The following is a 17209-nucleotide window of genomic DNA, read 5'->3' on the forward strand; positions in this document are numbered from 1 at the left end:
TTGAGAATAATGGTAGTTCATTTATTTCTTTTGACTGATATCCATATAGGAACTGTACCTGAGTGAAATTGTAGAATTGTTGCATGTTGCATTTACATTTTATTTGAATGTAATTACAATGTGTTAGTCAGTCAGGTGGATAGTGTATTTGCCAGAAGAGACTTCTATTGTAGTAACATGTTGGAAGGCTCTGGCAATAATAGCTTGCTGCCAAATTCTCATAATACCTTTGCTTTACACAGAGTGTGCTAGTACTAAGACAAACAGTGGTGTGGCACTCATTTGTGTGGCTGTTGCAAATCTGAAACAGAAAAAGAAAGCAAAAAGATTACAGTGGTACCCAAACTTGGGGTAAGGCCTATGTGAGTCCAAAGTCTTTTATTAATCTTATTAAGTAAATACCCAAAACAGAACTGTTTCAATATGAAACAGTTCTTTTTATAATGTACTATTTTTTTAATGTTTAATTCATAAGGTATTTCTGATCACAACAGCGAACCATAACAATGTATAGGAAAAGGTTTCAAGCACCATTGTTATAACCCATAGATGGCAGTTCCTGTTGAAGTCAGAATTAGCAATACTACAGTACGTCCTTTAACAGTAAAATTCTTAACAAAAACCTTCAAAGAAATTATCTTCACTATGTAACAAAATATTTAATATTTGTCTATATTTGCTGCCCAAAGTAAAACAATATAATAATATTCTAAATCGTCTCTTCTCTCAGCCTCCTTACATTCTTGGGCCCACAGGCTTCAGACCTGGCAAGCCTCTGCATTAATCTGTCCCTGGACATTGAGGAGCTAGAGCAAGCACGATTGTAATTGTTTTGTTTTAGAACACAGCCCTGAATTCCCGCCATAACACAGTCACTGTTGTAGCACACGCAAACCAAAAAGGTAAGATCATACATCACTATCCAGGTCAGTTAGGCAACGTTATAGCTTGCCAACATGACTAACTAACTTATGACAGGACATTACATTGTTAGGCTTTCATAAGGAAAGCAGATTGCCATGTTTGCGAGTCACGAGTGTGTGTAACAGGACATGGTGATTAACAAAGTTGACACTGTAAATTACATGAGTTGCATGATATGGAACTGTGAAGTACACATTTGGAATAACAATTGTTTGGCTTGCTTGTATATGACAACAAAGGGTCATCTTCCAAAATGCCTAGCATTTTCACCACTCGAACAAGAAAACATTTGCAAAAGTTAGCCAGTTATTTTTAGGAATATGGGCAAATGTTTCTTGCATGTGGTGGTCAAGTTCAGAAAGGCTGTCAATCAAAAATGCTGTCTGAGCTCTGAATGCTGTCATGGGTAGTGTTTCTGTGCAGCCAGTAACATACAGTCAGCATTTATATAGGTGCTTATCAGTGTCAAAATCTGCAATATTTCATGTACAGGTGTTAAAAGGGTAAATAAAATGCTGTGTCTGAATGGAAGCTATTTGTTCCTTAAGCAGTCCTGAGAGGCAGACAGATTAACCTTGGTCAGAATATAATGAGTTTTATAATGTATTTCTGATGCAGTGAGTTGAAAGTCAACACTGTTCAGTTGCTTAATCTCCATTGGTGTTTCTCATTCTTTAAAAGTTTGTCCTAAATCCTCAGTCCTCTGTGATTTGGAAGCTGATAATTGATTGAGTGGTCTAGGAGATGCCAATTTGTTTGTAGGCTAGTGGAAGTGTCATTCCTTCTTTGATAACAAGCTTTTATTAAGAATATTCATGAAAGTTCTACTTTGGAGGAGTTTTAAAATCAACCACAACCAGATTTGTTGTTTTTTCAGAGTAGAAAGGCATACTGATTTTTTAGCACTTAAAATTTCATCAATACAATACATTGAGGAATTAACAACATTTGTTGTGACCACTTTACACATTTATTCAGGAAAACACCACTATAAACGTAATTTTCTTCATGACAGGTGAGTGGAGAAGGTGAAAAAAGGACCATTTCATTTCAAATACATGCAATATATAAGCACATTTTTGTGTAGATTCATTCTCCTTGCCGCCTCCCCACAATTACCTTTCAACTTTATCAAAAGGAGGCCAGAGAGGGTGGTAGAGAAAAGATGGAGGAGTTAGCTAAACCAGGTGATGAAAAGTATATGTCTGCTTTTTAGAGAAACGATGGAGGAGTTAGCTAAACCAGGTAATGGAAAGTATATGTCTGTTTTTTAGATAAACAATGGAGGAGTTAGCTAAACCAGGTGATGAAAAGTCTATGTCTGCTTTTTACCTACCTTATGTCTGCATGGCTCAAATTCCCAGTGAAAAACAAAGAGCACAACCAGGCCTGGGTTTAGAGGGGAATGGCACCAGTAATACACCCTGGTGTAACATCTGGCCATAAGGAATTAGGCTGCTGAGAATGTTATAATCATGTGCAGAAGGCCAAAGCCACTACATTATAGGCTAAGCTGACCTATCAGTAGAACCTTTGCTAATCCAAATTGTGCTTTAGCTGGGACATACTGCTCAATTCAAACAGTGAGCTGACAATTTTCTAAAATTGTGCACCAGCTGTCTTGTGAATAGCTTTAGCCTTATACAACTATTTATGCTTTTGATGTGAAATTCTGTACACAAAAAGCTGGTGTTTTCTATTACTACACAAATGTTGAGGTTAAAACATTTATTCAGGGTCTTTACATTGCAGCAATAAAAAGGTTCCTACATGCATTAGTTTAAATATGTCAAAGCTATTGCAAAGCTGTTATACTTCACATTTTATACTTCATACATTTACTACATACCTTTTATATACAGAGTAGGTAAAGCACAGGAATGCATTCTTATGTAAATAAGAATATAAATTGGTAAGTTATAACATGCATCATAATCAGTTATGTTAACAACACAATATTGTAATTTGATTACACCATTTTTTTTTTTATAAATACTGTACTTGCATAACTTTTTTATTCTGTTTATGGAAAACAAATACATAATGACACCTTTCTATTTTCTAAAAAAACATTTGGGACGACATTGAAAACAAGTTTAAGGGGAGCCTTCCCAGACACAGATTAAGTCCAGGATTAAAAAACGAACACCAATAGAGATGTTATATTGGCTAAAATTGAATAATTTCTGGCATTTTCAGGGAATAGTATCATTGCCATTGCTCTATAAGGGTTGGGTTTATACAGCATGAGCAATAAGCAAAGCCTTGATCTATATGAACAGTTTCATGCAGCATTGAGATTGAGTACATTTAAGTCAGCATGTCACTGGCTACTTGCATTTTCTGTTGATATACCTTAAATCATTGCTATGTGGCATTACAAAATCACCAGAGAAAATGTAATCTCAAAGGTTGTTTCTGTACAAATCCTCACAGATTCCACACCTGCACAAGCTTCCAGACGTGGATCAGAAAGAGGGTGCACTAAAAGGACCTTTGTTCCACAACATAAGGGCAAGAAGGTTAACAGCACTGTCAAAACAGAAAACTCAAAGAGAAAACCAGACAACTACATTTAATATCCCTCTACACTGAAGCGGGGTTCATGCAATACTAACAGTGATATTTAAGTCTACAGTATGTCCTATTTTCATGTATATTTTATGATTCTCCAGCAAACTCCTCCTGGTTGAAAGAACAGAGTGATAAAAAGCAAAACTGCTTGGTAAGATGTGCATTGGAGGACATGTTTTGGATCTTTGAATGATATGTGATTCATTTGTGTCTCTAGCACAATGTCTTACCATGTTTTGTCACTTGTTTATGTCATTTCCAGAAACCTATTGATCAAATAAATATTCACTATGACAAAAAATTTGGCAAGGGTATGATTACTTTTGGGCTTAACTGTATATATATATGAAACAGAAATGTGTGCAAACTGGAACTTTGATTTGTGTCACAAATTCAAAGGACAATGAAATACGTTTCAAAACCTGAAACGAAAAAGTACCTGGACAACAGTGTTATGTGAATGATTCTGGGTTCTTTAGGTCACCTCGTATACGTTGCAGGTGTCCTCATGGTTTAAGAAAGGAAAAACAAAACATTCTACTGCCTGTACCAATGTGAAGATGATAATAACCCCCAAACATATTGAGATGTCAGGAACAAAATAATCATCAAACAAAGGCATTCCAAAGTTTACAAGTCCATCTCTTGAGACTTTGGAATTCATATTAGCAGTCTGCAGTATTATCAAGATCTTTGCTGCCAGTTGTATTCTGGTCAACTCCCCAGGACAAGGCCGGGAACAAGATGCTCAACCACAGTTGTTGAAGGTTGATTCAGGTTGAACAGTTTATAAAGCACCTTCCTACAATTAACCAAAAAGTGTCTAATTGTAGGATGCCCAGAGAGATCTTACTGCTGAAATGGAGACTCAAGAAAAGCCAATTAAAATACCCCAAAACCCTTAAACATTTCTAAATCCTTCAGGATGTCCTGTGCTCTTAGGTAAAGCAAAGTGATTACAAATTACCAAATGAAGAGTTGACATAAAAATGATTTGGGGGAGGTTAATAATGCATTGGGGTTGCTTGACAGCTTTCGGGACACTTGAATGTGTGAAATCCATCATGAAAAAAGTTAACTAAACTTTTTATGCCATCGCTCATTCCACTCAAGTGTACAGTATCTCACAGAGGTGAGTACACCCCTCACATTTTAACAAATATTTGATTATATCTTTTCATGTGACAACACTGAATAAATGAAACTGAGCTGCAGCACAGTGGCCAAGACCATACAGCGGTTTAACAGGACAGGTTTTCACTCAGAACAGGCCTTGCCATGGTCGACCAAAGACGTTGAGTGCACATGCTCAGCATCATATCCAGAGGTTGTCTTTGGGAAATAGACATATATGTTCTGCCAGCATTGCTGCTGAGGTTGAAGAGGTGGGGGGGTCAGCCTGTCAATGCTCAGGCAATACACCTCACACTGCATCAAATTGGTCTGCATGGCTGTTGTCCCAGATGGAAGCCTCTTCTAAAGATGATGCACAAGAAAGCCTGCAAACAGTTTACTGAAGACAAGCAGACTAAGGACATGGATTACTGGAACCATGTCCTGTGGTTTGATGAGGGAACCATGAATGCCAACATGTACTGTGACATACTGAAGCAGAGCATGATCCCCTCCCTTCGGAGACTGGGCCGCAGGGCAGTATTCCAACATGATAATGACCCCAAACACACCTCCGAGACGAACACTGCCTTGCTAAAGAAGCTGAGGGTAAAGGTAATGTAATGGCCAAGCATGTCTCCAGACCTAAACCCTATTGAGCATCTGTGGGGCATCCTCAAACGGAAGATGGAGGAGCGTAAGGTCTCTAATATCCACCAGCTCAGTGATGTTGTCATGGAGGAGTAGAAGAGGACCCCAGCGGCAACCTGTGAAGCTCTGGTGAACTCCATGCCCAAGAGGCTTAAGGCAGTGCAGGAAAATAACAGTGGCCACATAAAATATTGACACTTTGGGCCCAATTTGGACATTTTCACTTAGGGGTTTACTCACTTCTGTTGCCAGCGGTTTAGACATTAATGGCTGTGGGTTGAGTTATTTTGAGGGTACAGCAGCTGTACACTCACTACTATACATTGTAGCAAAGTGTCATTTATTCAGTGTTGTCACATGAAAAGATATAATCAAATATTTGTTAAAATGTGAGGGGTGTACTCACCTCTGTGAGATACTGTACACTTGAGTGGAATGAGCGATGGCATAAAAAGTTTAGTTCTGAAATCCTCCTGGCTCCATGCAAAAACAGAACCAAAAGGGGAAAAAATATTGTAGGGAAATCAACTAAAAACATCCAGTCCAATGGGATTCTTTTGCCATTCCTGATAGCTTTTTGTTGTTTTTGGGGTCGTTGTCCTGCTGGAAGACTTTTAGCATTTGACAAAAAACTAGATTTTTGGTACTAGGTTGAACATTGCACTCTTTGATAATTAACTTTTTTCATGATGGATTTCACACATTCAAGTGTCCCGAAAGCTGTCAAGCAACCCCAATGTATTATTAACCTCCCCCACATAATTTTTATGTCAACTCTTCATTTGGTATGTTTGGGGGTTATTATCATCTTCACATTGGTACAGGCAGTAGAATGTTTTGTTTTTCCTTTCTTAAACCATGAGGACACCTGCAACGTATACGAGGTGACCTAAAGAACCCAGAATCATTCACATAACACTGTTGTCCAGGTACTTTTTCGTTTCAGGTTTTGAAACGTATTTCATTGTCCTTTGAATTTGTGACACAAATCAAAGTTCCAGTTTGCACACATTTCTGTTTCATATATGTATACAGTTAAGCCCAAAAGTAATCATACCCTTGCCAAATTTTTTGTCATAGTGAATATTTATTTGATCAATAGGTTTCTGGAAATGACATAAACAAGTGACAAAACATGGTAAGACTTTGTGCTAGAGACACAAATGAATCACATATCATTCAAAGATCCAAAACATGTCCTCCAATGCACATCTTACCAAGCAGTTTTGCTTTTTATCACTCTGTTCTTTCAACCAGGAGGAGTTTGCTGGAGAATCATAAAATATATACATGAAAATAGGACATACGTGCAACAATTCACATTTTCACCAGCTGTCACTATAAATTAAAAATTAAATGGACACCATGTTGCCATTAAAGAAGTATAGGAAGCTTTCTGATGGTTGAATTAAATGTATAATTGCATTTCATTATGCAACCAAATAAGGTCTTGCATCTAAATTAGGTGTCTTTAATCCTGTCCAGTTTCTTTTCTGAATTGCGCTAGATTAAGTAAGATAAATTAATACTCAATTTGCAAGATGTTCTTCTTAATTTTTAAGACAGTGTAAAGAGTGCCAGGGTGTGAATATTTTCTGCAGAAATTCTATAGCCATTAAGGCCACACATTAAGATCATCAAGAATAGAAAACAATCTGAAATACAATTCTAGTGCACTCCATTATATAATTGTAACCATGTTATGAAGACAACTCAATATTCCACATTTGTATTGTAGAATACTGTTGCAGAGCACTCAGCACCGATTAATGTAGAGGTTCAGACTCACCACAGTAGCAGAGGTGGGAAGTAATGAATTCCAGATAGTCTTTTATTGTACTGTATTTTTACATGTACTTTGCAAACCTTTTTCAAGTAATGACCAATCAAGTAAAATGGCATGCATCACACCAACACATGGCCAATTAGATCTTGTTGCACTGAATGACCTCTCCTCTGGATGCAATGTTGATGCTCTCGCAATTTCTGCAGAGTGCATCAGAGCATTGACAGGCAGGAGCTATCCACAGTTGGGATGCACATTTGAGATCAAAGCAAAGCCGTGTGTAGCTACATGTGCATATTTGTTGGTATGCCTTGCTAATTAGAGAATTCTTTGCGCAGTAATAGCAGATTTTTGGTCAGCAAACTTTTTTTAATGGTCAAACAAATCCTGAAAATGTAATAGTGTGTGTAAAATCTGCATATAGTGCTAGTGGGCAAGTGGGGAGAGAGAACAAGGGGCAGAGTTTGAGACCAGACTTTGACAAGGGCCTTGTCTGTAAAATAATGATAGACTAAGAAGATAACTAGTTAAATAACAATTATTTAGCTATTATCATATATTTATCATATATTTTTTTTTTATGTCTGATGATCTAAACATTCCAAGGTATTTGTTGAACTAGTGCATATGGCGGACATTAAAAAACAAATTGGGATTTATTGTAAAATGTTCTGTCAAGCCTTTTTTTTAGGAGCAATAAACCTAACTATTAAAAATGTGGATGTTCCACTCTTGTATTGTAAGAATTGGTTGAACGTCAGTGTTAAATTAATCTCCTCACCATCACACTTTTACATTGTTATGCACAATATACACCAATCAGCCATAACATTATGACCACCTGCCTAATAATGTGTACGCACACGCACACACACCCGGCCATATTAACTCAAATTAACTCAAATTAACATGCACCTGGCCATATTAACTCAAATGAGTCAAATTAATTCAGATCCTTATGCTATTATTATTTATGTTATTTGGTGCATTTGACAATAAAAAGACTATGAGACTTTGAGCTCAAATCACCTAGTGCTAGACATCAAAGTTGACCTCAACACACAAAAGCAAACCAATGTGAGTTATCACAACTAGCTAGGTAACACACACGCAAATGTGCTAGGTTGTCCCTAAAGTAGGTCAACATCAAAACTAAATTTTTGAGAAAACTAGCTAGATAACTTCACTCCATAATCCATGCTCTGAGTAGCAGTAGAAACATTTCATTGTTAGACAAACACTGCTGCTATCTTTTTGACCATCATCAACCAATACCTAAAAATAGCAATGTCGTGGAATGGAATGTCCAGTAATGTGGCACCTGGCTAGGTGTCAGGTGTTAGTTTGACAGTCAGGCTGTGTCCTGTGGCACTGTGTTTGTCAGGTTGAATGTGCTTAAATATATCGGTAGCTGTCCTGAAATGGCAGACACATATGTACATGTGAAAATCTAAGAGAAACATGGTAAATGGTGTGTATTTTGTGAAATACAAGATGTTAATTTTTTTAGTGAGCTGTTGAACATATACAGCTTTATCAGGGTAAACTCACAGTTACTTGTATGATGACACCTGCTTTATTAGCTTGTTTTGCAAAGGGAATATCTCCCCTCCACTGCACCATTCAAAATATGCTTACACCTGCAAATTCAGTATTTATCAAAAGCACCCAACTATTACTCATTATCATCTGCAAAGGTTTCATGACCAAACTAGAGTAAAATTACTTTCCAAAGAGATCTATCCACAAGAGTATTTTCTTTTTATATGCTACTTTTAACCAATTATTACTAGTTGTTATTATAATCCTATTGTACTTGTTCAGGTTCATTATTATTCTGCCCGTTTATCAAATTCCCCATGAGATACAATTGCCCACAAAGGCAGAAACTTGCCTGCTAGAAAGGCCCAATGTTCACACTCTCTCATGTAATGCCTTGCCAATATGCCTCATGGTGGCGCTGTAAGCCCCTAGAATTGACAACTTTGTAAGCTCACTACGCTCAACCCGGAAAATCTTGAGTCATAGAAATTGGTAGATAGGCCCATCTCCTCATACAGATTTTTCCCCCCAATGAGACACATAGTCTGCAAAAAACACTTCAAACACTACTCCTATAGTGACAAATGACCGATCTTCTCATAACTTCCCATTTCAGATCTATGAACAAATGTCTTTCATCAATAAACCAGGTCAGTAGGTCATAAACCTCCATAACTGCTATTGTCAAATAAACATTCAAGAGGTTGGGGTTTCCCATATATATGCATATAAATCAGACACTGTTGATCATAGGCGCCGATACCGTGGGTGCTCCGGGGCTCGAGCACCCACGGAAAATAGCGAGCACCCACGGAAAATAGCGAGCACCCACGAAAATACCGAGCACCTACGAAAATACCGAGCATGAGCACCCACGTGTGCCAGACCGCCAGTCCGCCAGTAGGCTACATTCATTTAAAATTAAACTTGCCGTTGGTGATATGTAAAGCGTCTGTAACACTGTGATTGGTTATTTCGATGTTAGTGACAGCGAAATAACCAGTCGCCTGCTCCGGGTGCTTCCTATCCACCAATCACAACGTTTCTCAGATGAAAAAATGCCACTATCAAAAACTCGTAGCAGAAATTAGGGAGAAACTCCCAGAAACTATATGTGTAGTTTTTTTTTTATCGATATTTAGATAATAGCGCAAAACATTAATTTCCCACGAACTGATCGCGGTTAGGCCTACGTGTCAGTTAAACTTTTCATCTCCAATCCTGTATTTGTGATAAGTGGTACATTTTGAAAGATCTACTTTACGGCTTTATTAATAAGTAAATGAATAGGTGTGCGTAGTGCGTTTATATATGTATATATAGGTGTATATATAGGTATATATAGGTGTGTGTGTATATATATATATATATATATATATATATATATATATATATATATATATATATATATATATATATATATATATATATATATATATATAAATGGCGCGCGCCTATGAGCACCCACGGAGGAAAACATAAATCGGCGCCTATGCTGTTGATCATATTGTAATGCAACTTTGTATACATATTCACAATCTTGCCAGGAGATACCGTATGTAAGCATATCATTGCGTTCCACTGCACTGGGACAAGCTCATGCAGCTCGTTCGACTGCACTGGGACAAGCTCATGCAGCTCGTTCGACTGCACTGGGACAAGCTCATGCAGCTCGTTCGACTGCACTGGGACAAGCTCATGCAGCTCATCCCGTTGGACCAAAAGTATTTAAATATGGTAAATATGTCCATTGCCACTGGAATCTATAAATTCCAACATGGTGCATTTTTCATTTTGAATTATTGATAAATGCTTGAAAGTGTGTAATCTGTGTAATAATGTAGTAAATACTAAACGTAATTTCCCCCAGAGAACCTGTAAAAAAATTTGTATCACTATGCATACCTGCTAAATTCTTACAAAACCGCTATGTTCTCATAGTAAGAAAATATCCATCTTCAAGTAACTTGTTATTTGGCATCCATGATCAAATCTTTCAGAATTGCAAAAAGCATACCAATGTCAAGAAACATGGACAACATTGACCAATTCACTTTCAAGTGAGTGGGGTTTTGCACATATGCATATAAATTAGACAGTTATATCGTATTATAGTATCAATTGATATATATCCTGAAAACAGTACTAACTTTTGCAATTAAGTTCTCAACGGCCAAAACATAAAAACATTTGACCTGTGTCAATCAGTGCGATTACATTTGGCACACAGGCTCAGGGTTTTAAATGTATCAACTATGGTTCAATATGGCCACATGGAGGCACCAGTGAACAGGAAAAATGTGTTGCATGTATAGACCTGGGTGTCCAGTGCAAAAGTGTTGCAATAAGGTTTAGGATAGCTGCATAGCTGCTTGCAGCTTTAATTATTATGATTATTATTAGTTTTACTTCTGCATTCATGTTACAGTACTGCTACCTGAGAAGGAAATGTCAGTACTCTTGCCCAACAGCAAACTCTATGCAAAGTTATACTTTATCTTCAGACTCACTGGTTCGCAATGGGGAAGATAAAATAGGTTGTAATCCTGGAACAGATCTCAGTGTTGCCCTCTGAGGCCTTTAGGCCAATGAGCAGCTTGTTTTAGCACTTCCAATGAACCACTGTACACATCCTTATTCCTTAATCTCCCCAGCAAAGATTGTCTGACACTGTGAGTGAATCTGCAATAAAAACACAGCGTAAATGCAGGATAATGTTTTACAGATAGGCTATACAGATTAACTTGTGTAATCCCAACTGCCAAAGGGAGAGCTTAAAAGGGAACGTGTCAAATGTGTTTATGGTCGAAATAAAACCCAAATATTAAACCCTCATCTAATCTCTGGTGGCTTTTTTTCTGTTGATGCTGTAATCTCAAATATTGCTCTCTTCCAGGAGTATCATTAAGATCAAAGAAAAATATTCTATTTCTCAACATGGTTGAAAATTGTTAGTTTCTGTACAAGAAGAAGATTATTATTTTATTTGACTGACTCATATAAGTCACAGTGTCCATGGTGACAAATTACTCTGATCCTGGGGTTTAGAAAGTGCTATGTATAAACTGTGTTTCTGACCACAGCTGAAATAACCTATTTAATAGCACATTTCATCAAGTAAATGGGGAAAAATTAAGTGCTAAGCTATATCTTCCCCAGAATGTCAGTGAGCTGGCTCACACTTTTCAGTTACCAGTAGAAGTATTACTGTTTGAAATTCCAGACTATTATTCTACAGGAACTTTGATGGATTTGAGTTTAAATCTGCATAAATGGATATAGTCTCTAAATGTGTCTTTTTCATCAAATGTTGGCATTAAAAGGAAGTGAAGTGAATAAAGCTAAGTCAGCCAAGGGAAGGCTCAAAGCCAGGATTTTACTGGATGAAAGAGTGCTCCAGTATCAGCAAGCCTTTCCTAACTGGAAATAAGATACATCTCCAGACACTGATGGAGGATCCTGTCCTTCGATCCCCAGCTGCAAAGCCAACCTTGAAAAACCTTAATTTAGCAGGCAGGGCAAGATGAAAAATTACACTGGTAAGCAACACAGCCGACATCACGTAAAAAATGTAAACAGAAGACATTTCATGGTGTAGAGCACTGCAGTGAAACAGCAATCTCAGGTGCTTTCTGTACTAATGCAGATTTCTTTTCTTCTCCAAGTAGTTGCAGAAATATCCAGAAAAATGTTGAATACTACTTGAAACAGTTATTTCATCATTTCATGACAAAGACTCTTACTATGTTCAAGAGGACTGGCCAACATTCTGAGTCTGGTTCCTCTCTAGGTTCTTCCTAAATTTCAGCCTTCTTAGGGAGTTTTTCCTAGCCACTGAAATTCAACACTACTGTTGTTTGCTCCTTAGGGTTTAAGGCTGGGTGTTGTGTAAAAGCACTTTGTGACAACTGCTGATGTAAAAAGCGCTTTATAAATCTATTTGATTGATTGATTGAAGAGGCCTGATTATTTGAAATATATATTTGACTCCATGTGTGTCAGGTGTGGTGTTGTAGGGCATGGTGAAAGAGTTATTAACCTGGTTTACTATGCAGCATAGTCCTTTAGTATGAGCACTTGAAACAACCACAAACTGGCCCTGATCTATGTGGACACCACACTGGTTAACAAGTAACCTATTGGATAGAACTTTACGGTGCCCACTTTTTAAATAGACTGCTATATTTTCACAATTGAATTTGATTTGAAATTGTAAATGTACTATTGTTGAAAGCTTCTTGTAAGGCTGTTATGCGGTGGGCAAACTTTTCAATTCATGGCCCACCTTGTAATTTTGGAATGAAAAAGAGGACCACACATATTTTTTGGTAATGTATCCATAATAATTCATACATACTTTTAAGTCTTGTTAATTACCACAAAAAAATTATTTTACTTTAAACTCAACCCTACTGGGGTATGGATTGAATTGGCTCGTGGGCCATATTTGGCTCATGGGCCATAGTTAGCCCATCCCATATATAGAAATACTGTAATGCACTAGAAAAGTACTAGTATCTGTTGTTAAACATGTTGGTGTTGGTTGTTGGTGTTTTTTCTGGCCTACTGTGTATAAATAAAACTGCATGCTGACATGGCTAGTTGCTTGGAATCTCACAATGATTTCATTATTAGGGGGCGAAGTGACGAAGTTGCTGGAACCCTCTTATGTTTGTATGTTTTATTATTATTATTATTATTATTATTATTATTATTCTCCAGGGCCATTTTCATAGGTCCATAGCTTGGTCCCCTCTGGTTAAAATGCTCCAAACTTTGACTGATGAAGACCTTAGCCATCATGGTACCCATACTCCTCATGGTGGCGCTGTAGCACTTAGTCGAAAATGGAAAAAGTGAAGCTCAGATCTCATGAACCAAATGTCATAGAGACATGCAACCAAGTTGCAGATATACCCCTTCTGATGCTGACCAAAAAAGTCTCAGGGGTCTTTTAAATTCGCCCCTTGGATTTTCCTTCATTTAGAATTTGGTGAAAAACCTGTTAACGACATCTCCTCTGAGACCGCTGAACGGATTTACATGCCGTTTGGTGTGAAGGACCTTTGAACCATGATCTTTAATGGTTATATAAGGAAAGTTGATATCTCAAATAGTATGGCCGAAATCAGCGAATGAAATTGAGCTGGGTGGGTCTATGACTTTAGATGTCCATTAATCCCGAATGGAACCTCAAACAGCTATGAAAAGAACCATACTCATACGTGTGTCTGTCAGGAATCCACAGAAAAAGTCCCATACAAAAATATCGCTTGGTGGCGCTATAAACATCACAGATGTTTCTCACGATTTTGCCATTGATAAAAACACACTTAAACGACATCTCCCCCGAAACAGCTAAATGGATTTGGATGACTATCGGTGTGAAGGACCACTGGACCATTGTCTTTAAAAGTTATATAAGAAAAGATGATATCTCAAACAATATGGCCTCCATTTTGACTTCTGTGAAAAACCCATTAACGACATTTCCTCTGAGACTGCTGAACATATATGCATGCTATTGGGTGTGATGGACCTTATAACCATTATCTATTCAAGTTATATAAGGAAAGTTGATATCTCAAACAATATGGGTGAAATCAGCGACTGAAATTGATGCGGGCGGGTCTATGACTATATAAGGCCATAAATACAAATGGGAATATCCAGCAGCTACCAAAGGAATTATGCCCATTAACATCTCTGCCACAAATGGACAGCAGAAGTCAAGTATAGAATTACCTTACGGGGGCACTATAAACCTCACCAGTGTTTTGCGTTATTTTGACATCTTAAATGACATCTCCAAGACTGTTGAATGGGTTGGCATTCTGTTTGCTGTGAAGGATCTGTGGACCATTGTCTCTAAAAGTCTGTAAAAAAGTTGATAACTCAAATGATGTGGCCGCAATCCGCAACTGAATTTGACATAGTTGTGGCAAATCTTATATAAGGCTAAATCCAAAAAGGATTATCCAAGAAAGATGCTACTTGCTTTACAGATGAACACCAAGGCAAGGAATGAACTCTGAAAGGTATGCCTAAAACAAAACTGTTTACGGTTATATTGTAAATGTTTCTGGTGGATTTTCAAAATATGCATTTGTGTATGCTATTTAGGGTATTATAGATCACAACCTGTTGAGACTACTCAGACTGCCCGCAGGCCCTGTGGTGTAATGGGAACATCCCGGTCCTTCAATCCTGTGACCCCAGTTCAATTCCCTTCTCAGACTTTCTGTATTCTGTATCTCATAAATGTTTATCCACTAGGTGCTTTTCAGTCTTCACACAACCAATACATATCTGAAATACCATTAAATAGCGTAATGATTAAAGACAGTCTGCTACATAGAAAACCAGGGATTGAAACCAGCCAGCGACAACAATATTCATCCCTTCTAATCAGCTGAACTAGGATTGCCTGGTTCCTTTTCTGGTTTCAAGGTCTTTTTGTTTTGGTTTTGATTTGCCTCTTCATCGAATGGACATCCTAACTACTAGCGGCATTGGGCATTTTTAAATAGCAAAACATTTCTCTAGTGAGAGCATGCAGTGAGATGCTTCCTGTGCCCCGCTTGGCCCCCTGAAATGCTGCTTTTAGGATCATGTTCCAGCTAAAATGTGGATTTCTGCCCAAGCTTCAGATTGTCCTGTAATATTTTCCTGTATTTTGCTCCATCAATTATTTTCCCATCAATTTTAACATAAGGCTCAGTCCTTGCTGATGAAAAACATCCCTTTGATGCTGCCACCACCATATTTTTTAGGGATGGTGTGTGTTGAGGTATGGACAGTATTAGGTGTGCAGCACACCGCTCTTTGAGATTTGGCACAAGAATTCTATCGTTGTCTTATCTGACAAAATCTTTTATCAAATCACAACTGTCTGGGTCAGTCTCAAGCCTTTGTAGGGTACTTTACTTTTGTCTTGCCAGTTTTATAAGCTCTTGCTTACTCCTTTTTCACTATTATTATTTCACTATTATTCACTATTAAGTCAGCATGAGACCTAGGTCACTTTCCCAGAGAACCCTGTGTCACAACAGAAAAAAAACAGTGGTCAAATGAAAAAATAAAACACATTTTGAGTGTAAGTTGTGTGGCACAGCCTTTTCTTGGTGCAACCTTATTCACTTCCTGATAATTGATTTACTTTCTTACTAGGAAATCCATACACTTAAATATTATTTTCTACCCCTTTCCTATTTCCTATTTCCTATCTATTCATGTGTTACTTTATATCAACTTCTAAAGTGTTTTTTGTCGTAATTTTCCTTTGAATTTTCAGCTAGACCAATGATCCTCCAACAGTGGGGATTTCATCAAGAAAATGTGAAAGCAACTTTAATGGTAAGCGTATTGTGTTACTGTAAAATAATTAGAGGGACAGTGTTTTGAAATATAATATTGAACAGTATTAAAAAAATCAATGTACCATTTGTAATTCAGAGGTCAGAATATCAATTATTTTGCACAGCACAGTATATAAATTTACACTGCTCAGAAAATGAAGGGAACACAAAATCATCAATATATAACACCAAGTCAATTAAACTTCAGCGATATCAATCTATTCAGCTAGGAAGCATAAGCAATTGTGAATCAATGTCACCTGTTTTGCTGCAAATGAAAGTGACAATAGATGCACTGGGGAGGCAACAGCAAGACAACCCTGAAAAAACTGAATGGTTTTGCAGGTGGTGGCCACAGACAATTGGTCTCTCATCCTGACTGATTCTTCTTAAGTTTTGCATTTCGCTAGTGTGCATGTCACTACTGGCTGTATGAGGTGGTATCTAAAGCCCATTCAGGATGCACAAGTAGTCCAGGTCCTCCAGGATTGGCCATCCATACGTGCGGTCACAAGAGGGTTTGCTGTGTCTCCCAGTACAATCTCAAGAGCCCGGAGGCTGTTACACGGGGAGTGTTGGACAGGGCCGTAGAAGGGCATCTACCCAGTAGCAGGACTGAAAACACTATGTACAGTAACACAATCTTTGTTCCTGGGCAGTAAGGTTAGTTATTTTGGTTTCCATTGACCGTTGTTATGTAATTTTGTAACCCTCAACGAATAACACAATGTACAGTAAAGATTTTGATCTTCAATACATTTCCTTCATCGGGACCCGATGTGTGAATTAAGTGTTCCCTTTTTTTGAGCGGTGTAGAATGTTTTCGTAATGTAATAACAAATGGAGAATAATTGTTTTGCTGATCAGATCAATTATTTTCGATACACTTTGGAATCATAGGAGAAACTATTCTATCCTTTATACTTAAACTAAGAACTAACCTTGGTCATCCTAGTGCCATTGACAGTCCAAGAGCTCTGAGGTTTAATCATTGCCATTAAGTTGAGAGGGACAGGATACAAAAGGATCAAACATCCCAGTAAAACCCTGGAAAGCTCAAGGGGACTGCTACTTGTGCTCCAGTTTGGTTACCAGAGGACACTTTAGTGGAGAGTACTCCACTCATCAGTACCACGTTCTCCATCCAGACTGTTGTAATAAGCCACAGTTTCTGAGACAACAACACATTATCAAGCCTAGTTATGCTACAGAACTTCAGATTATGAGAATAGTTTTGCATTCCATTAAAGTTCACTTAAAG

At 37.7% G+C, this 17209-nt stretch overlaps 1 protein-coding gene across 1 annotated transcript in view; it reads right to left on the reverse strand.

Annotated features, from left to right (window-relative positions):
• Window positions 1-17209, reverse strand: part of hs3st4 (heparan sulfate (glucosamine) 3-O-sulfotransferase 4) — a 146527-nt gene that overhangs the window by 21666 nt on the left and 107652 nt on the right. The window lies entirely within an intron of this gene.

This window comes from Esox lucius, chromosome 11, assembly GCF_011004845.1.
Source record: "Esox lucius isolate fEsoLuc1 chromosome 11, fEsoLuc1.pri, whole genome shotgun sequence".
In the NCBI taxonomy this organism is placed as follows: Eukaryota; Metazoa; Chordata; class Actinopteri; order Esociformes; family Esocidae; genus Esox; species Esox lucius.